Below are 22,390 nucleotides of genomic sequence, written 5' to 3'. Positions count from 1 at the left end.
CGTATCCCAGCAGATCTGGAGAAAGGAGGAGGTAAAAGGGAGGAAACTCTCTGGGTACCGGTTTATGGTTATATATACATATACCGGTTATATATACCGGTTTTGGTATATATACATATACCAAACACTACTACAGATGAAATAGTGGTAATTATTTGATTTACCGGGAAGTCAGATGAAATGTCAACTTCTAACTTGTCCTCTAAAACTAAGATGATCTAAATTTCTTAAAATACACCACCCCTCAGCATTGTTTGCAATGGTATTGTCCTTCAATGTCTTAAGTGATGATTTCTAACGTAACATATGAACTGAGAGCTGTCTTCCTTCTTTTTCATGGGCAAGGTCATACCAGAAGCCCAGAAATTATTCCATGCAAGCAGTATTCCACCTTCTGCCCTCCCTCAGGATAAATCGAGCTTGTCTACAGTAATTTCTCGGCATTTCCATACCCACCCACTTATTCAGCTGCCATTGTCCAGCAGTGTTTTCCCCCCACTCATCATCATAATGGCGTATCAGTATTTGATGGGATTCAACAGAGCCAACCCAGTTCTGTCATTTCATCCACTAAATTCATGAGTCCAGCATCAGTATATAGTGATACATATCCGGAAGCGCATTCTTGCTGGCTGTCATCTGTATGTTGCGTGGGTGGGTCAGCCCAGTTTTAAGCTTTGGAAACAGATAACACCCTATATAGCAAAGCAGATGAACTGTGATATTAATAGTGGATTCCTTTGCTCAAACTTGCCCCTGACATTTTTCTTTCTAAAGTTTTGTACAATCTGTGCCTGGTGGCAGTCAAGTACAGGCTTCAGAATAGCTATTAACCTTTCATTTGACCTGAATAAAAAAGGATGATTTCTGGGTGTGGAGAAAAAAAAAAAATGTTTGTTTACTTTATGTTCCTCACATTAAAACATCCACACCACAGCCGTACCACAACAACCAAGGAAACGCAGGCTGGTAAGCATTTGTTGGGATGAATGATAACAGCAATAATGATAGTAATTTAATATTAGCAATCGTATACCCCATATTTGAAATTATTTGCCTAATGTATTTTTTTTTAAAGATTTATTTATTTATTTGACGGACAGAGATCACAAGTAGGCAGAGAGGCAGACAGGGAGAGAGGAGGAAGCAGGCTCCCTGCTGAGCAGAGAGCCGGATGCGGGGCTCAATCCCAGGACCCTGGGATCATGACCTGAGCCGAAGGCAGAGGCTTAACCCACTGAGCCACCCAGGCGCCCCTGCCTAATGTATTTTTTCTTTTTTTTTTTATTACGTTCAGTTAGCCAACATGTAATGAATGCATCATTAGTTTTTGATGTAATGTTCAACAATTCATTAGTTGCGTATCACACCCAGTGCCCATCACAACACGTGTCCTCCTCAATACCCACCACCCAGTTACCCCTTCCCCCAACCCTGCTCCCTTCTGTAGCCCTCCGTTGTTTCCCAGAGTCCAGAGTCTCTCGTGGTTTGTCTCCCTCTCTGATTTCTTCCAAGCCAGTTTTCCTTCCCTTCCCCTGTGCTCCTCCTGCTATTCCTTATGTTCCACATGAAATAAGTCAATCAAAGAGAGACAATTATCCTATGGTTTTGCTCATACTTCACATAATCTCCTCCAGTTCCATCCATGTTGATGCAAATTACATCCTTTCTGATGGCTGAGTAATATTCCATTGTATGCTGAGATGTCTTTCAACAGATGAATGGATAAAGAAGATGTATTTTATTTTATTTTTTTAAAGATTTTTTAATTTATTTAACAGAGAGAGAGAGAGATCATAAGCAGGCAGAGAGAGAGGGGGAGGTAGACTCCCTGCTGTGCAGAGAGCCCAATGTGGGGCTCTATCCCAGGACCTTGAGACCATGACCTGAGCCAAAGGCAGAGGCTTAACCCACTGAGCCTCCAGGTGCCCCAAGAAAACGTATTTTAAACACTTGTAACAGAGGTGCCTAGCTGGCTCAGTCAGAAGAGCATGTGACTCGATCTTGGGGTTGTAAGTTCAACTCCCACGTTAGGTATAAAGATTACTTCAAATGAAATAAAAAAAAAATCCACAGAAAACAGTTGTAAAACTAGAGAAAAACTTAAAAATGTCATTTTTAAAAATACTGTACTGCTAAAGGTGAGACTATCCATTTGGAGAATAAAAAGATGATTGACTGTAATTGAAAGTAGAAAGAAAGTTATCTCCTCCCTTATATGCAATTTCCCATTTTGTAAGTGATGCGGTTCTAATTTTGTAAATGAAATAGGTACCATCTACAGAGTAGAAAAACATCCAGCTTAAAAACTGCTAGCTTAGCCAAATGATATTTAAAAACACAGGATAGCATCAAAAAAAATTCTTTTTATTTCATGGATCTCTTCCATATTCTCAATCAACTATTTCCCCAAAATAGTTTTATAGTTTAATAGGTTTATCACAATTGGTTCTTCCTGCGGTTAAAAATACCTCTTAGGCTGGAATATATATTTGCATGGTGCAAAGATATTATTTGTCTATGATGATTTTTTCTTTCAGAAGTATTCTAGAAGGAGAATCTGATAGAATACTGAGCCACGTGTGGACTATATTGATGAGGCTCACATGCTTTTGAAAAAATGTTAAGCCCTAAATTTAAAAATTCAGACCCCCCCAAAATGTGCATATTGATTACAACTACATAAAACTATTATATATATTAGCAAAGAATAAAAATATATTCGAGGGGTAATAATCTAATGTTCATTAAGAGTGTAGATATGCATATAAAGTTTGGCTTGCAACAGTTTTAAAAATAAAGCAGTTCTAGGAGGGAAAGTGCCAGGACAACACTTATATTAAAATAAGGTTTTGGGGGCGCCTGGGTGGCTCAGTTGTTAAGCCTCTGCCTTCAGCTCAGGTCATGATCCCAGGGTCCTGGGATTGAGCCCCGCATCGAGATTGCTGTTTGGCAGGAAGCCTGCTTCTCCCTCTCCCACTCCCCCTGCTTGTGTTCCCTCTCTCATTGTGTCTCTCTCTGTCAGATAAATAAAAAAATCTTAAAAATTAAATAAAATAAAGTTTCGTACTATAAAAACATGCATATGTAGCTAGAACAATTCATTACTAGGGACATATTAGGGATCCAGTGTTTTTATTCTTTTTTTTTTAAAACAACAGCACAAGATTAATATTTTAAATATTTCCTTAGAAACAAAACACCAGTGGCCTCCCAGATATCGTGTGCCAATTTTCCCCTCTGAACCATTTTTATAGACAACTTACAACCTCCCTAAATTATGGGTTTACGTGGAAAAATAAGAGGTTGTTATATAATAAGGAAGCTGACAAATCTTTAACCATAACAGTACTAGTTATTGCTACTCTAATTTATGCATAGATACTGATTCTAATTAAGTAATAGCAGAGGTTGCCTTTGAATTTATGAGGCTATAATCAGCTCCCTTGTGCTCAGTAAATGCCACAGCTACAGTCTGTGGTGTTAATTTCACACTACAGTGGGAACTAGTGGTTGTTGCCAGATATACTCATAAGTCACAGGCAATTTGGATTATTACTAGAGTGTGTGCTGCATCGAAAAATGAACTAGTTCATAATCACTTTTTAAAGTCATTATTGAGTGTTTGTGTATGATAGGTCTTCTGACATTGATGAGGCATGGTGCGCTAACTTGTCTTTCCCTGAAATCGTCTCCAAGATAAAACAAATATGCTGACTCCTCTGGAAAATACTAATATAAGAAGCTCCCACTTCCTCGGCTCTGGTACACGAGAGCTGGAAACTGAGGACTTTTCCTATTAAACCACCCCGCGTGTGGTGTTCTCCAAAAGAAAGCACCTGATACGGGGTCATCTCCCTTTGAGAATTTCATGACTTAATGTGATAGGATTTTCTAAATGCTACGAGCTTGCTGACAAAACTATGTTGTGTTCCCTTCCAATTTCCTGAAGCGGGTGTGAACCAGAGCATTCTCACTGTGAGGTTTAATGGTAGGCTTGCTTTCCTCAAAATACCACAAAAAAGACAAGAAGTGAACAAAAGAGCTCATATCAACACAGCCTCCCTTCCTTCCTTTTGCCTTCTCCCTTCGAGTTCGGAGGAGTGACTCTTGGCAGTTGGGCTTTAAGAAATTCCACCCAACACTGTACCCGACTCCAGATCTGACTGTTAAGTGCACAGCCCCGGCTTGGTTGTGATGGTCCCACAGAGAAGAGCTATTGACGATGGGGTCTTTGCGACTGAGTGCGGACTGTGTTCGGACTGTGTTCATCCCAGAGGCAGCTTCTCTGACTGGCTGCAGACCACAGATTTCAGTTTTACCTACGTTCACCTCATTTCCTAAGGAGCCCATTAGACTCCAGGGCAATGGACAACATGGTAGAGGACCATGTGTCCTTGTTACGGGACAGGCACACAGGGCAGGTGGCACCCTGCGTGATGATGTTTTCTGCCTGCCACACAGTCAGGATGCCAGGAGACATTGAAACTAGTCAATGAGTTTCACTGCCTCATTGTATTCTTCCAAATAAAAGGACACAAAATATCAGACATATCCTATACCGCTCCCCATTATTTGCTGAGAGAGGACTCTTCAATCGTCTGAGAGATCCTGAATCCTGGAGTCGGAGGGGCTCCTTTGATGAAGGGGCTTGCATGGGAAGTTGGTTTCTGAAACCAAGAGCCTGTGGAGGTAATAGGTGTTATAAAGAGGGTGTGTGTGTGTGTGTGTGTGTGTGTGTGTGTTCTGACCCCTTTTTTAACATCCCAGGGGCATAGTTTTTGGTCTCATAGCAGCACAAAATCACATTTCTTCACTTGACTTGTGACACAAAGGGAAAGCCTCTTTTCTAGTATTGTGTGGATCGCTCCCTACTACAGATACACTAACAAAGCTCAGGCCCTCAGCTTGAAGGACAGAAAGGCTTTGAGGAGGAAAGGGCCTTTACTGGACATTCTCCTCCTTCAGGGCAGAGCGGCAGCCTCGCTTTCTGGAAGGAAGATGCGATCTCTACTAAATCTTGCGTAGTAGCAGACCCGGAGTCACTGTCCGTCTGTGGTGGCCTTGGCAGTCCGTCCCCGGGAGAATGTCCCGGGAGGAGCCCTTGGCTGACACTTTCCGTGGCCCTAACTCTGTATCTGCCGTGAGTTTCATGCCAAGGCCATGGTCTCCCAAGCGGCCAGGAGCAAGTGGTAGGCGCACCAGCCAGGGGCCTGACACGGGTCTGCTGTGATGGGCAGCAGGTGCTCAGGGACTCCTCAGCTGTGGCCTGTGGCTCACCCAGCTCCGTCCACCTTCCCTTTCTCTCTTCTTGCACTGCTCTCAGACTTACATCGGCGCCCTCTGAAGGCTCTCTCTACTCCCACTGCCCTGTCCTTTACTGTGCCTGTCTCCAGACATTGCCACCTGTCCCTTGAGAGGCCACATCTCCCCTGGACAAGGGCCGCGGGGTGTCAGATAAGAAAGCTTCCCTCTTGCTTGGGTGCCTCTGGGCTCCTGTGGCACTCGATTTCATTAAAGCCCCTTTTATGCCTGATTGTCACTGTTTAGCCATCAGGCTCCTACTGGGTTGTTTTTTTTTTTTTTTTTAAGATTGTATTTATTTATTTATCAGACAGAGATCACAGGTAGGCAGAGAGGCAGGTAGAAAGAGAGAGAGGGGAGGAAGCAGGCTCCCCGCAGAGGGGAGAGCCTGATGTAGGGCTCGATCCCAGGACGTTGGGATCATGACCTGAGCTGAAGGCAGAGGCTTTAACCCACTGAGCCACCCAGGCGCCCCGGGTTTTTATTTTATTTTATTTATTTATTTGACAGAGAGATCACAAGTAGGCAGAGAGGCAGGCAGAAAGAGAGAGGAGGAAGCAGGCTCCCCGCTGAGCAGAGAGCCCGATGTGGGACTCGATCCCAGGACCCTAGGATCATGACCTGAGCCGAAGGCAGAGGCTTTAACCCACTGAGCCACCCAGGCGCCCCTGAGCTCCTACTAGTTTAGGAGCTTCTCCAAAGGAGCTGTGTCTTTTTGGATCTGTGTGCAGGTGCTCATTTAAATGCTGCACCAGGGAAGAGAGGGAGGGAGGCAAGGAGCGAGGGCTGGAGAGGGAAGGAACACAACAGCAAGCAGTTAGGCAGCCAAGGGGGCAGGAGACAGTGACTCCAGGCTCCCTCCTTCCTTTGCTGACCTTAGAGGCTCACGGTGTTTGCGCCTGTGAGTGTGGTGCTTCCTAGTTGGTGGCTTCCCATCTTAGCGTTCCTGCATTCTTTATTTCTGTATTGTTTGTTTGTTGAGGAACCCATTCATTTCTTGCAGTCTCACTGTTGAAATCGTCTTTGTTTTGGGGTCTTCTCCTGGCCGCCTCTGCCCACACAGAAGCCCTTTCCAAGCAACAGCTGGCGGTCTGAGGTCCCTCCCCAGTAGCTGACATTGACAGCAGTTTGTCCTTGAGAACGTGATCTCACGTGCCAGGGCACTGCTCCAGAGGGTAAGAACGTCTTGTTTTGGATTAACAGAAACATATATAAATATATCTTCCAAGTAACGTGTGGTCCCAGATGGAAAGGTAGATAGCAATGCTATCTAGCATGAATGTTGATGATGTCATCACCCACATGAGCCGCGGAAGAGCTAGGGTTCCAACCCCTTCCCTGCTCAGCTCTTCTGGGGGTGCTCAGCAGTGTTCCATGGACTTCTGCAGACCTTTGTGTGATATTTCTCTCACTGTAAAATAGACCTTGGAGATTTGGAAAGGGATTCATTTGCTCATTAAGATTATTTAAAACTCAGACTAACAGGAATGAGAACGATGCTGGTAGGCATAGCAAAATTACACGAGTGCCTGTTTTGGCTCATCTGGCTCTCAAAACTTGCCTTCTTGTGGATTGCAAGAGTGAGCAGATATAGCCAGAGGCAGGGGGACTCTGCCGAGGCATCCACCAGGTGTTCACAACCACTCGAACCACCCGTGAAATCCTTCCTCTAAATTTTCTTCTTTTAAATCTCTTCCTCAGTTAGAGGTTTTTGCTAAGCTTAAAATTTTTTTTTAAAGATTTTATGTATTTATTAAAGAGAAAGCATGAAGTGGGGGTGCAGGGAGGGACCGAGGGAGCAGTCTTCCTACTGAGCAGTAAACCTGTTACAGGGCTCCGTCCCAGTACCCCAAGATTATGACCTGAGCTGAAGGCAGCCACACAACCGACTCAGCCACCCAGGTGACCTCGTCCCAGTTTTTTTTTAACTTCCAGAGTTCTTAGTCTTTCATATTTTTCATAGTCTGCATTAACAGCTAAAATTATCCTTTGCCATATATCTTTGACATTAAGGAACACTTTGCCACTGTCACCCAGATTGGAATTTTATGGAATCCTAAATTTGTAAGGGACGAATCAATTATTAAACTCGGTGGCTCCCCAATTTTAGTGAATAAAACATCCACAGAGGGAGCTTGTTAAAAATTCAGATTCTGATAAGGCCCAGGAATTTGAAAATTGGGGGATGAATTATAACTCCCGGATAGTGCAGTTCACTCCCCTGAGGTGTACTGTGTGATGAATTTTGGTGATTGTATACAGACATGCAGTCCCATTGCAATCATAATGGACAAGTGCTGCATTACCCCACCAGGTTTCTCTCTGCCCCTTTGCAATCCAGCTCCCTTCTGCTCCCTCACCTTACCTGTAGCCCCTCTCTCTGCAGCCAGCAGTCTGCTTTCTTTCCTGCAATTTCGCCTTTTCTGGAATTCCCTATAAATGCAGTCATGCCACAGCTAGCCTTTGGTGTTTAACTTTTCTCCTTTCGTATGATGTTTGAGATGGCAATTTACATAGAAATTCTAGAAGGGTCTGTGCAGGGTGTTTATGGCCATACTTTGAGAAACACTCGTCTGGTCCAAACTTCTTGTTTCATAGATAAGGAAACAGAAGTATAAATGTTCAGATAAATGGCTTATCTGAAGTGAAATATTACTGAGAAATTGTTAGAACTTATATCCTCGGAAAGCCTTCCTTGAATCAGTTCAAGACTTCCTTGAATCTGCTTGCCTAGGATGAGATATTGCATCTTGAGAAAGTACAGTAACAATCACATCCTAAAATACTCTCCTTATTTTGGATTCACTCGACTAATGATATGATGTTCAATGCATGAATATCCTTTCAATTTTCTTCTGCATTAAAGGAAATTATTTCCAAGTCTTTCCTCAAATTAAGAAATATTTACCGAGAGATTATGATTTAGTAAAAAAATAACTCTTCACTATTCTTGAGAATAGTACATTTGCTTTTTGTACATAGTGAGATGCAATGAACAAGATTCCTAACTTCTCATAATTGAGAGCTCTTGGTTTTCAATTTGACCTCAAGTATCCACAAGGTCCTCTAAAAGAATTGTCTGACTAAATAGACATTTCTCATCCACCTGTTCCCATGCGTCTGGGTTGGAAACCTGTTGTGTTGATGTTGAGAGCTAGTTTTCTGGATCCCAGGCCCCTTTGGGGATGTGATGAAAGCCATGGAGTCTCCTGGGGGAAGGAGACAGAGGGACACACAGGCAGGTGATAGAGCAGCTAAGAAGAGGACCCAAGACCAGGCAAACCACAGTCAAGGAGAAAGCTGGGAAGGTCCATCCAGGACTAGGTATAGCTCCATGGGATACTCCCAGACTTTCAAAGCTCTGGAAGGGTGTCCCTGCTGACTGAGTCCTTTGGTCTTGGGAATTCCAGTTCTACTCTATCAGAACTATATACAGGCCTAATTTTACAGAAGAGGAAACCAATAATCTGTGAAGACAAAAATTTGCCTAGAGCCAGTGCCTAGCTTAGTCATACACCCAGTTCCTAGCTTAGCCGTGAAGCCAGTATCTAGCTCATGACTTTCACTCAGTTGTACTCCATCACCCGTCTATGCTGCCTTCGCTGTTTTCTCTAGAACTGGATGTAAGAGGCCGATCTTGGGTAGCACATGAGCAAGCGATTGTTTGTAGGCAGGAGAAAGTCTTCAGAGCTCTTATCATTTGGTCATTTATCCACAGGGCCATTTTAAAGGCCTAATGATAGTTTATGAGGCTATTTCCCTTTTTTGTTGCTTCTTTAAAAAATTGGAAGTGCAACCAGTGCCATAAAAATAAAATGAGTTAATCTTCCTTCGAAAGTAGTAAAAGAAAGAGGAAGCAACCAGAATATATCCTGTAGAGTAAGCAGATGATTCTAGATATAATACTCTTGATTTCATTTAAGACTTTCTTTTGCTAGTCTTCAGTACTCTAGAGTGGGCATTTATAATTTATTGATTCTGGACCAGAGTGCTCAGTCTTTGTCTTGCAGAGACCTGTGATCTCCTATCACACCCCCAGGTTGGAAGCAATATGAATGATCTTATAATGACTTGCTCCTATAAAAATATTCTATAACCTCCTGGGAGCTAGAAAAGTAACATGAATGCTAGGAAAATGACTCGAGGGTGTGAATTATCTTTATAATTCAGTTACACATTCATATATAAATTTGTATATTGCAATAAAGATTAAAAACGAGGAAGAATTTCTACACAAGACAAAACACATACTAAATGTATTTTAAAGTCCTCAAAATGATCAAGTTCATCTACTCTTCTTGGTCTTTCTGCTGAATCTCTCAGTGAGTGGCTCTGACTACATTCTTCCCTCTACTTTGAATTCCTTCCCTTCTCTTTTCATTTACAAAACTCTAAACAGTTCTCAAAATTTAATTTCAGTATCAGCTGCCATGACTTCCTGAGCATGTTAAGTTAAATGTACTTAACTTCATAAAAGTACATACCTTTGGGCACCTCAGTGACTCAGTGGGTTAAAGCCTCTGCCTTTGGCTCAGGTCATGATCTCAGGGTCCTGGGATCGAGCTTCGCATCGGGCTCTCTGCTCAGCGGGAAGCCTGCTTCCCCCCACCCCCCACCCTCGCTTGCTTCTCTGCCTACTTGTGATCTCTCTCTCTCTCTCTCTGTCACATAAATAAAAATCTAAAAAGAAAATGCATACCTTATTGTATTATCACGTTGGCTTTCCTGTTTGTGCCCTTATTAGACCGTGAGGGGACTATCTTGCTCATCTTTGTGATCTTAGACTCTAGGACAGTGCCCAGCAAGCTGTTGATATTCAGTACCACTAGAGACCACAGAATGAATGCATGCTATCCTTCCCTGGACTGTCCTCAGAAGCGCACATGGCCTTCAGCAGAGGGACCTCTGGTGTCACATAATCTGTTGCACTTGATGGGAAGCAGTCATCTCAGTAATGTGCCTTCTCATGCTTGTTCTTACTCCACCCCGCCTCGCTTCCCTTCTTCTCCCTCCCACTTCCTTGGAATTGTGCCACATCACCCCCAGTAAAGTATTAGAAAAGAAGATTTTGCCCTAGGCTCCATGTACTGGATAAACTGGCTAGAATACTTTCTATGTCCTATTACTTTCATTCTCAAAAGAAAACTTGCCGTCTATTTCATAGGGAGAATAGAGAATACTAAGTGTGAAAATTTTCAACTTTCTTTATATGTGTAAACTTAACGATCCGTTCCCATGTGTTGTCTCCAGTCTCAGAGAAAAGAGATCCTTTCTCTAATAGATGTCTAAATTCTTTCACTGTGCTTTGGAGACTCCTTCCCCTTTCTCCAAGGTCGAGATGTGACCCATTCACATTAGAATGTCCTCCTTTCTTTAATTTCAAGACCTCCTTTTCTAGAGATCCTTCTCTATATGTTCTGTCCTTACCACTTACACGAAACCATCCAAGCAAAGGCCACCAAATATTTCATCATTACCAACTCTAATGGACAGCTTTCAATATTAATTTCCCTCAGATTCTTATCTATATATCTCTTTATTTTATTTTATTTTTAGGTTTTTATTGCATTTTCAAGTTAATGAACATACAATGTAAGGATTTAGTATTTTCAGATATCACCACTGTTCATCACAAGTGCCCTCCTTAATCCCCATCACCTATTTCTCCCATCCCCCAACCTAGTCCTCCTCTGCTAACCTAAGTTTGTTCTCTATAGATACAAGGCTATTTTTTGGTTTATCTATCTCTTTGTTTTTTTACCCTTTGCTCATTTATTTTGTTTCTTAAATTCCACATGAGGGAAATCATATGGTATTCGTCTTTCTCTTACCAACTGATTTTGCTTAGCATAATACTTTCTAGCTCCATCCATGTCATTGCAAATGACAAGATTTTATTCCTTTTAATGGCTAAATAATATTCTATAACATATATTCCTATATATATATATATATATATATATATAAGTATATATATTACATCTTCTTCATCCATTCACCAGTCAATGGACACTTGGGTCACTTCCATAGTTTGGCTATTGTAAATAATTCTGCTGTAAATAATGGCTAAATAATATTCCATAACATATATTCCTATATATATATATAAGTATATATATTACATCTTCTTCATCCATTCACCAGTCAATGGACACTTGGGTCACTTCCATAGTTTGGCTATTGTAAATAATTCTGCTGTAAATAATAACATGCTGTGCATGTGTCCCTTTGATTTAGCATTTTTATATTTATTGGGTAAATACCCAATAATGCAATTGCACAGTCTAGGGTAGTTCTATTTTTAACTTACTGAGGAATCTCCATACTGTTTTCCAGAGTGGCTGCACCAGTTCGTATTCCCAGCAACAGTGCAAGAGTGTTCCTTTCTTCTCCGCCTCTTTGCCAACATGTGTTGTTTCTTGTATTATTGATTTTAGTCATTCTGACAGGTGTGAGGTGATATTTCATTGTAGTGTTGGTTTGAATTTCCCTGATGATGAGTGATGTTGAACGTCTTTATGTGTCTGTTGGCCATCTGTTTCTGTTCTTTAGAAAATATCTGTTCGTCCCTTCCCATTTTTTAATAAAATTATATGCTTTTGGGGGGTGTTCAGTTGTGTAAGTTCTTTATATATTTTGGATACTAACCCTTTATTGCATATGTCACTTGCAAATATCTTCTCCCATTCCATAGGTTGCCTTTTAGCTTTGTTGATTATTTCCTTTGCCGTGCAGAAGAATTTCATTTTGATGTAGTCCCAATAGTTTCTTTTTGGTTTGTTTTCCTTGCCTCCGGTGACCTATCTAGAAAAAATTTCACATGCTTTCATTCCTTAAACTCTTTCTTCTTTTAATTCCAGGACACTACTTTCCTAAATCCCAAACCTGATTTCTGGCTGTTCTTCCTGAGATACCTTTCTGGCATCATTTCTCTGACCACATTTAAAGCAGATTTGTGAAAATTTTCATCATTCTCCCCAAATTCTTCCCATTCTCCATTGTCCTTCACTCTACAGACTTTTCCAACGGAATCACATCCACTGCCATGATTCTAACTGGTGATTCTCAGTTCTCTTCTAACCCAAATGTGTGTGTCAGATAGGACTACATTTCTAACAGTATAATCAATGTCTTCATCTGTCAAATCAACTCAACATGGCAAAATTCTCATGTATGTATTGTGTTCATTTTACCTACAGTGCTGTTCTCTGCAAGGTCTGCATGTCAAAATCCTTTTCACCCTTCAAAACCCACTTTAATGTCATCTTCTTCAAACCTTGCCCGGTTCTGTCTTTTGGCTCCACTCTGGTGAATTTCTTCCAAAAAACATTTATTGGTAATTTACTATATGTCAAGCACCAGAGAAAGAAAAATGAAAGCAGCTCACACACCAGCAGAAAAATTCAAGTTCCCCTAGTAAAGGAGACACGAGAGCATCTGGTTAAGGCCATGGTTTTCAGAGTGTGATTTGTAGACTCCTGGCGGGGGGGATGGTGGAAGGCCCCCTGACACTCTCTAAGGGGGTCCACAGGAGAAAAACTATTTTCATAATAACATTAAGACAGTATCCGCTTATCTACCATATTGATATTTGTACTAATGATATAAAAGCAATTGTAGATAAATTTCATGATGCCTTACAATGAACCAAGAAGAGTAGCAGTAAAGTAGTAGTTGCCAGTTTCTTCATTTCCACCCTCTCCTTGTAGAAGAAAATGTGAATTTCATTTGAGAAGTTCTTTTTGGAATAATAATTTTGTAAAAATTATTAATTTTAAATCTCAACCCTTCAGCATAAGTATTTTTAAGAGTCTGGGTGAGAAAATGAGAAGTACACAGAAGGCACTTCTGCTGCATACTGAAGTATGATGGTTATCTTGAGGGAAAGCACTTGTGCAGCTGTTTGAGTTGTAAGCTGGAGTAGCCCCTTTCTGTGAAATGCCATTTTTACTTAAAAGCTTGACTGATGAGCAAACTGCAGTTATTGAAATGTTGTGGGTATTTGGCAAATATTTTTTAAAAATGACTGAGTGAGCTTGTCTCTTACGGAAAACAGCTGACTGTATTTCTTGCTAATGCTGAAATTCATGCTTGCAAGTGAAAATGAGAATTTTGGAATACATATTCACCTTTAAGTTTGACAGTTTCCTAATAGTCAAAGATTTTTTTTTTTTTAGAATGGTGGTAATATTAACAATGTGATTTTTTAAAATATTACATGAGATGTATCAATGTTTGGAAGATCTGAGTAACTCAGGAAACCAGTGTTTTCCCAATGACCAATTCGTGATGTTAGCAAATCATTTATGGGTAAAAGATCCTTTCAAAGTCAAAGACAGACAAGTGAATTTTTAATTTCAAAGAGTACAAAAGTTCATTGAAATGGTTTTAGATTCCGCATTGCAACTAACCTTTAAAAAACTACAAGTTGGCAAGCTTTGATAGAGTATTAACAAGAATACCCACAACTATCTGAAAAAGGTATTAAAATACTCTTTCCTCTTCCAACTAAATATCTGTGTGAGGCCAGATTTTCTTCATACTTCAGCTAAAACAACATATCTATGGCAGATTGAATGCAGAAGCAGATTTGGGAAACCAGCTGCCCTCTATTGTGCCAGACATTAAAAAGATTTGCAAAAGTATAAAACTACTCTTCTCATAATTTCTTCTGGTTTTAGAAAATATACTTTGCTAAAAAATAATTTTCAAAAAAAGTGAAAATCATGACTTTCATACAGGTGTGGAAGTGAATACAAGTTAGAGATCTTATTCTACTTATTAATCAATAAGGGATTTAGATAGATAGGACAAACACCTCAAAAAATAAGTTAAACTCTAATTTATATGGAGTAAATATATGTTGAATCGAATTGTAAATGGAAGCAAAATAGTTTTTTCAATCTAGTCCTTATCAGGTCAGATTTTGCATGTCTCCATAATTTACACACTTATTAAATAGCTTTAAGAAAAATGTTTAGAGTTTGATAAACCAGAACAGATATCCTTTGGATAATGCATAGATTCATATTGAAATACATTTTTCTCAATAAATTAATATCCACTTAAAAATGTTAGTTGTGGGTGCATGGGTGGCTCAGTGGGTTAAGCCACTGCCTTTGGCTCAGGTCATGATCTCAGGGTCCTGGAATCGAGTCCCGCATCGGGCTCTCTGCTCGGCAGGGAGCCTTCTTCCTCCTCTCTCTCTCTGCCTGCCTCTCTGCCTACTTGTGATCTCTCTCTGTCAAATAAATAAATAAAATCTTTTAAAAAAATAAAATTAAAATAAAATAAAAACAAAATGTTAGTTGTATCGGGGCGCCTGGGTGGCTCAGTGGGTTAGGCCTCTGCCTTCGGCTCAGGTCATGATCCCAGGGTACTGGGATCGAGCCCCAAATCGGGCTCTCTGCTCAGCGGGGAGCCTGCTTCCTCCTCTCTCTCTGCCTGCCTCTCTGCCTACTTGTGATCTCGCTGTCCAATAAATAAATAAAAATCTTTAAAAAAAAAAGTTAGTTGTATCATCAAGTGGTTTTGTTATTATTATTTTAAAATAACACAATAAATCAATATTTAACCATTTTTCATTATACATTTGCAATGTAAATAGATAAAATAGAGAGTTCCCATATAAACAAAAACTCTCTAGGGGACCTCAATAATTGTTAAGAGTATAAAAGGGTCTATGACCAAAAAAATTTGAGAACCACTTTGGTAAGAACTTAAGAAATTAACCCCCACATCTGCATGCTCACTGGTATTAGGAATGCCTCAAAGGTCAAACAATCCTGTATCTCGTCTAACTTCTTCCAGAGAAAACTGGGCTTGCTGTAAGTACTGTAAGTCAGTCATTCCAGCCACTTAAGGCTAACCAAACCCATAATGCCTTGCACCTCTACAAAGGCTGTTGGTAAAATATATATTACTCTGGTCATCTTTCGGTCCAACTTTTCCCTAACCCCTCTATCTTAACCCTTTCTAATGTCCCCTAGGCTCATAGTGAATGAATTGTTCTCTTTTATTGACCTCATCATTAAATATTTTCTCATGTCGTGTCCATGCTGACAACAGACCTCCCCTCCAAGTGCTGCTTCCCTGGCTGCTTTATTGAGTGGTAGCTCATCATTCTCCACATAGCTTAGAGTCAGGAGGCAGCATGGGCTTCCTCCAGACCATTAATCTACGCTTTTATGCACGAAGCAGGTTTGTTTGAAGCTAATACCATCCACCCTCTTCTCTCATTGCCATTAACCCCCACCTCTCATTTGTTCAAAGTTCCTGAAGACTTGGTCATGGACTGAGTCTTCTGATCTAATTTGTTATCATTTTCAATAAAAACCCCTTCCCACTTCGTGAACTTTTCAAGTTTAAAGACCTCTCCCCCATTTCCATGATTATATCCCCAAACTTGTCATCACCAGAAATGATTCCCCCTCTAACCAAATCTCACACTTCCGATCTGTCACATAGTCTTCTCATTCCTTCAGTCTCTTTTTCTCCCTGAATCTGTTCTTCATGCCATCTCCTCGCCCTGTTCCTTCAACTCTTCTCTTTACGTCATCTTCGGTCCCTCCAACCGTGAGGCAAATTATTTCAGTCACTATCTTGCCAAAGTCTTTGATTCTCAGTTTCTCTTTTCATCTCTTACGTGCCCAGGAGACTCCTAATTTTACAGATTTCCAATGAGTTGCCTTTTCTTCTCCCACTTGCAGAGTGCTATAAGTGAAGGTTGGTACCACTGCAATTTCCTATTCTCGAATTTCATACAGTCTCCAAAGATGTAGGTGTATACATTTTCTGAGTCAACATTCTCCAACTTCCACATGCTTCCAGACCTCTCCACCACTGCCTTTTCCTTCTGTGCATCAGGAGTGTGTTATGGCCTTCCTTTGTACATGCGCAGTAAGAAGAGGCCATCAGATGAAAACCCCGCATTTCCTGCCACTCCTACTCAAAATTGCATCCATATATGTCTCTGCTTTCTCTTCTCTGGTCCTAGTGAAAGAGTCAGAAGGTGTTCTTTCTGAGGTTAATCTCTCTGCCTACAAGATGGGGCAGTCAGGAGCTGTGCCTAGGATTGAAGGATGTAGCCAAACTCTAGTGACCCCACCAGGAAGAGTTCAGGAAGTAAAGTCCCTAATCTCACTTATTTTCTGTCCTTCTCTCTTACTAATGCTTCCCATTGACAGAAGCCAGTTGGAAGCCAAAAGGCAAGGGACCTCATCCATGCAATCCATATAATGTCAATCTCCCAGGACACAAGGCAGAGGAGAGAAGCTAGAGAGTAAATCTAGAAGGTCAAAAGAAAATATCCAGCCATCCTCCTTCCTCAGGGCTGGGAACTGAGAAGGATCTTCTAGCATTTTGCACTTCAGTGGAATGTGATCCCCAGAACAGACCCAGAGATCCAACAAGTCAATGTGTAAGAGGCAGGAGAGCAGAAAAGGTTGAACTAGGACCCTTGTTCCACACTCTTCTTTCTTTTAAAATATTTTATTTATTTATTTGATAGAGAGAGGGAACACACACAGGGGGAGTAGGAGAAGGAGAAGCAGGCTTCCCATGGAGCAGGAAGCCCGATTCAGGGCTTGATCCCAGGACCCTGGGATCATGATCTGAGCCAAAGGCAGATGCTTAAGGACTGAGCCACCCAGGTGCCCCATTCTTCTGTACATTAGGTTCTCTGACTGGAAAAGAGTTTGACATTCCTTCAACAGTACCCCCAAAAGGGAAGACAGCACCCTCACACCTATCCCATTGTCTGCTTACCCAGAGCCCATGTGATGAACATCCTATGGATGTGTCACACATCCCTTTGCCTTAATACATCCTTGGGATATGGAGACTTTTGCATTCCTCCATAAGAAGGAGGGCCCAGAGGATTCCACCCGTGGTTCAGAAGGTTCAAGCAGCAGTTGAGTTAAAAAAAAAAAAAAAAAATTACTTACCTAAGGGGTTCTTTTTGAGACCACCTGCTCCCATCACCTACAGTAGACGGTTGGACTACATGTATAATGGATGAGTTCAGAGAAGTAAGATAATGAAATTTGCCTCTGGTTTCTATTATAGCGAATTTGACTCCACTAAGCTCTTCTTGCACCAGATCGCATTGAAGCAGCCCCAACTAGTGCAGCAAGAGATTGCTTTTGACGTTAAGTGTATATGCTGCCATTTGTCATAAAAATTAATCTTATTCAGTCACCGTGCATAAGATACTAAACCAGAAGGACTTCCAAGGTCTGTGCCTTGTCATAAATAACTATGTCCAGGCCATGTTAATGTCATACTTAACATGCTGTGATATGATTGAGAAGATGAGTATCTCCCTTTTTGATTTAGATTTGAGCTTAGATTGGGTAGGTTTGTGCCGGAATCTGCCAGATCTAGATTGCAAGCAAATCCCCTTCTCTGAGATCAGAGCTAATCATGGGAAAGGGAATCACCCTGTGAAAATGAGCTGAGCCCCCTCCAAAAGACCTTCTCTGTGCTCCTGTTTCTATAGGCAAATTACCCACCCACGTGGCTCCCAGGCCATGGCACCCCCCGTCAACGCCCACCTGCTGTTTTTGAGCCTGCGATTTATCACAACTCGAAATTTATTAAAAATGTACCGTCCGCTCTTCAGAGAACAAATATACGAAAATCTGGTTTCTGAAGATATCAGAACCATTTATTTTTGAAGTTGGCAGCACTGGCTGTGAACATTGCTCCAGGACCGATCTCTTCTGGGGAAGGAGGAGTTATATATTTTTCAGAACAAGCTTTTCTCCTTTCATCCCCAAGAAACAATAAAATATTAACTATGATATGAAAAAATTAAAACATTTTGAAAAGGAAAGAGCAAGCCAATCCCATAGACTGGCTGGCGACCATGGCAGGGAGCCTGTGTGATACTAGGGACAAGGTTGGGGGGTAGGGAGCTCTGTAATCACTGCACCTGCTCCTTGCTCCCCTGCAGCACACCACCCCCCAAGCTGGGTGACTGCCCCAGATCCTCCCTGCCTGTACAAGGGACTGGAGCCAATGGGGCATCTTTGAGGCTGTTGTCCAAGTCTGACCAGCACCCTCTAACAGAGAACTAGCTGAAGAGTGAGAAAGTCAGTCACTGGGAACAGGTGGCTTAGTACTACAAAGACTTAAGGGAGGGGGTACCCGGGTGGCTCAGTGGGTTAAGCCTCTGCCTTCGGCTCAGGTCATGATCTCAGGGTTCTGAGATCGAGCCCCACATCAGGCTCTCTGCTCAGCAGGGAGCCTGCTTCCTCCTCTCTTTCTGCCTGCCTCTCTAACTACTTGTGATCTCTATCTGTCAAATAAATAAATAAAATTAAAAAAAAAAAAAGACTTAAGGGTCAACTGAGTTACTCACTGTGTGGACTTGGAAAAATTACTCATCTTCTCAGAGATCCATTTTCTCATCAGGAAAATGAGGATAATAATAGCCACTCTCCATCTGGAGGGACTGACTGCAGTCATGAATATAAAGGGCCTGGCCCATCATAATCCCAGTCGCAAACACTGATACATACTTTCTCTGGACCAGCTTTTCTCCCAAGCGCTTTAGGTATTAACTCATTTACTCCTAAGGTGACCATATGACATTGGTATGATTTTTATCACCGCTCGACAGATAAAGACACTGAGGCACAACAAAGTTCAGTAACTTGCCCTAAAACACACTTATTAAACCCAGAATCAAGATTCAAACCCAGGGAGTCTGGTCCTGGCTGTCAGTTTCTAGACGGGTACTCTTCATGTTAGAAGAACCTTTCATGGTTTCATGCTCATTTTCCTCTCGCTGTGGTGACAGCTGGGGTTTTTCTCTTCCTGGAAACGAAAGGGAGTTTTGCTCTTGTTATTTTTGTTTAGACGCGGCTCCCGCGAATTCGAGAGAGAACATCTTAGGACTCTGGATTTCTTTTTTGCAGCGAATGCCCTTTCTTTTCATGGTCTAAGAAATCCAACCCACTTAAGACTGACACTATTTAAGTCCACTGTGTTCCAGGAGAGACCTGCTGATTTAGTTACAGTGATGGCCGGACAACTGGCTGTTTAAGGACTTTCACTTTTCATCAGGTTGTCAGGGAAATTGTGGAGACGTTGTCAAGCTGGAGAATCACAGATCGTTAAGATGCAAACCCAGGGTTTTGAGGCTGTCAATGAGCTTAAACATCAATTGCCAATCAGCACCCTTTACTTCCCAAAAATGAGTCACTGTTACCTTTGTAGGTGACAACAAAGGGACACCATCTTAAATCCTTGGCCTGTCCTGATTTACGTTTGAGTCTTGTTCTGTTAATTGATGTATTTTTGCAAATGTGAATGGGATAGTCATCAGTAAATATTTATGAGTGATTCAGAGAATTAACTGAAAGCTGCATGGGAAATTAATTTTGTAAAGAAATTTAAATGACATTTTAAACTCACAGAGAAAAGTTTCTGCTTTGGAAAGTCGTTTTGTGTAATGAAGCCTTCTTATAGGATGGAAATATGTTCTGGTTAATGTACCTATTCAATACATTCAGGTTTTGGTATGATGAGGGTTCTTAAAATGAGTTATAAAGGAGGCACACATGCACCCATACACGTATACATAAAAATTCATTATATCTATATAAATTATATATAAATATATTATATATTTTGTATAATATATGAATATGTATTATATTTTACATATGTATATGTATATGCATATGTGTGTGTGTGTGTATATATACATATATATGTATATATATATATAAAATCGGCAATGGTACACAAGGCATAAGTCTGAGCCCTTGAAGGGCACTGGGGCTGGAGAATGAAGTTCCCACGGGGCCTAGCAGTAGCTACCTGCGAGTGGTTGGCAATAATCCAACAGTAATCAGACACCATCTGTGATTGCCTTTCTGTTTAACATCAAAACCTTACTGAATATAAATACTCACTTTCTCCCATCACCATTCCTTCCTTTGCCACACCAATCTCTCCCAGTAGACCCCAGAGTTGCTCTCTAATAAGCTCATTTCTACAAAAAAAAAGGGGGGGGGGCATACAGGTAACAACTTAGAGGCAAGTTGAACTTTTCAAGTGTCTAATTATAAACTGTACAATCAATTACCAGCAGTGATATAAGTAGGAGGTCAAGCAGACAAATCTTAAAGTCCTAAAATTTATGGGTTTATCAACAGTTCAGTCTGGTTACAATTTTTAATGCTTCTAATTGCAGCTGATGATGCAAACATCAGAACAACATATATAAACCATATGAGCATAGTGCATTTGAGAAAGCCCAAGGGTGATTTCTACCCACATGCATTTATTTCTCAGATGGTCCTGTCTGGCTAATATATGATTCAGATACTATATGCGCTTGTGGTATCTTATTTACATAAGGAAAAGAAACAAATGAGAAGGGGTTGGGGCTTGATGAGAATGGCTGTGGAGTAGGACGGATTGGAATCGGTCTACTGGACTCGAAACTAATTTTAGGTCGTAGAATATATCCGTTTGGCAGCCAACCCTGAAAAGACATTTACACAAATTCTTCTCTGTGACAAACACCATTTCTTTTCTTTCCTTTTCTTTTCTCTTCTCTTTTCTTTTTTCTTTCTTTCCTTTTTTTTTTTTCAAGAAAGAGAAAGAGAGAGTGCGAGTGAGCAGGGGGAGGGGCAGAGGGAGAGGGAGAGGAAGAAAGAGAATCCCAAGCAGACTCCACGCCCAGTCTGGAGTCCAACACCGGACTCAATCTCACAACCCTGAGACCCTGACCTGAACCAAAATCAAGAGTCAGAAGCTTAACTGACTGAGCCACCCAAGCACCCCCACCGTGTATTTACTTTAAATATTTAGCCAGCACACATTTCCTGTTCAGCTAAAGCATGAATTGTGTCCATCTATGTGGAGGAAAAAGGTAGGAGTGCAGCCAGTGCTCCCTGTTACCACTTTCAGTCCTTTTATTTTCTGGGTGGAGACAAGGGAAAGCAAAAAATTCATTCGTAAATAGAATAAAATAGACAGGAAGAACTGAGAGGCTTTGAGTGCCCATTGACTGTAAAGGCCAGAGAAAAGAAAAGTCAAACACATTTAAAAAAAAAAAAAAGAGTCAAAGACTTGTGTGAAGTGTTTGATCTGAGTGGGGGTGGGTGGAACCTGTGGAAGGATCAAGGGGGCCAGTCATGGTGGGGAAGAAGATCTTCATGGGGAGTGAGTCCGTAGAGCTGAGCTTGGATTCGTGTAAATGAGGTACCAGTAGCACCGGGAAGGGGGAATGATGGGCAGGCACATGGAAACATGGGAAAATGGTGGAAGTATAGATGTGGGAACCCCCAGCACTTAATAAATCAATTTTGTTGGGTAATATCCTTGATCTTATCTGGTTTATCTAAATTAATGTACTTAAGGGAAAAAAGGAAAAGGATGTTCATTCCAAGAAAAAAAAAGAAGAGGGAATGTGCACTCCAATTCAAGATAGACTGAGTACAGATATTCACCTTTCTCCCTCCAGAAGCTACATTTACATGAATATAAAAGCTTTTAAGGTGGGAAAGAGAATGAGGAGGAAGATATTAATAGATGGCAGACTTTGTGAGATTTCTAGAAGATGGAAAGTGGTTGGAAGCCTGTAGACTTCCAGTGAAACAGAGGAGAAAATCCACATCCCAGAATGTACCATGAGGGTCTGCAGTGAAGGAACGCACGCCCCTGCCTGGAGGGGATAATGGCTTGGTCACAGGAATGATAATGACTTGGTCTCATGATGGGGTGAGCAGAAGGAGAAGGTTGCATGAACCATGGCCATTGCCTCTAGGATCTTTCTCTAGAGATACTAAGTAAACCAGGCAAAGCAAGGAGCTCTCCGGAGTGTTGACGTCTCAGCAGGAGATGTTTCTCATTCCCAGTCCTGTCAGGGAGCCCCATGCCCACTTACCATAAAGCTGGTCTCCCAGCTTGCCCTGCCCTTAGACTCAGATCACTCAGAAGGATGCCCAGGTCTATGCAGGAAACAAATCTGCTTCCTGAGAGGAGGAGGAAGCACACACCTTCATTAGTAACATGAATCCTCTAAATCAAGCACGTGAGGAAAACAGGGACATGAAAGACAAAAGCC

At 41.4% G+C, this 22,390-nt stretch overlaps 1 long non-coding RNA gene across 1 annotated transcript in view; it reads left to right on the top strand.

Moving 5' to 3' along the window:
• Window positions 1-22,390, top strand: part of LOC132025166 (uncharacterized) — a 138,782-nt gene that overhangs the window by 94,199 nt on the left and 22,193 nt on the right. The gene's annotated exons all lie outside the window — the stretch shown is intronic.

The sequence above is a fragment of the Mustela nigripes genome, chromosome 9 (assembly GCF_022355385.1).
Source record: "Mustela nigripes isolate SB6536 chromosome 9, MUSNIG.SB6536, whole genome shotgun sequence".
NCBI classification, from domain to species: domain Eukaryota; kingdom Metazoa; phylum Chordata; class Mammalia; order Carnivora; family Mustelidae; genus Mustela; species Mustela nigripes.
The sequence above is the reverse complement of the archived record's forward strand: the minus strand, read 5'-3'. Positions and strand labels throughout refer to the sequence as shown.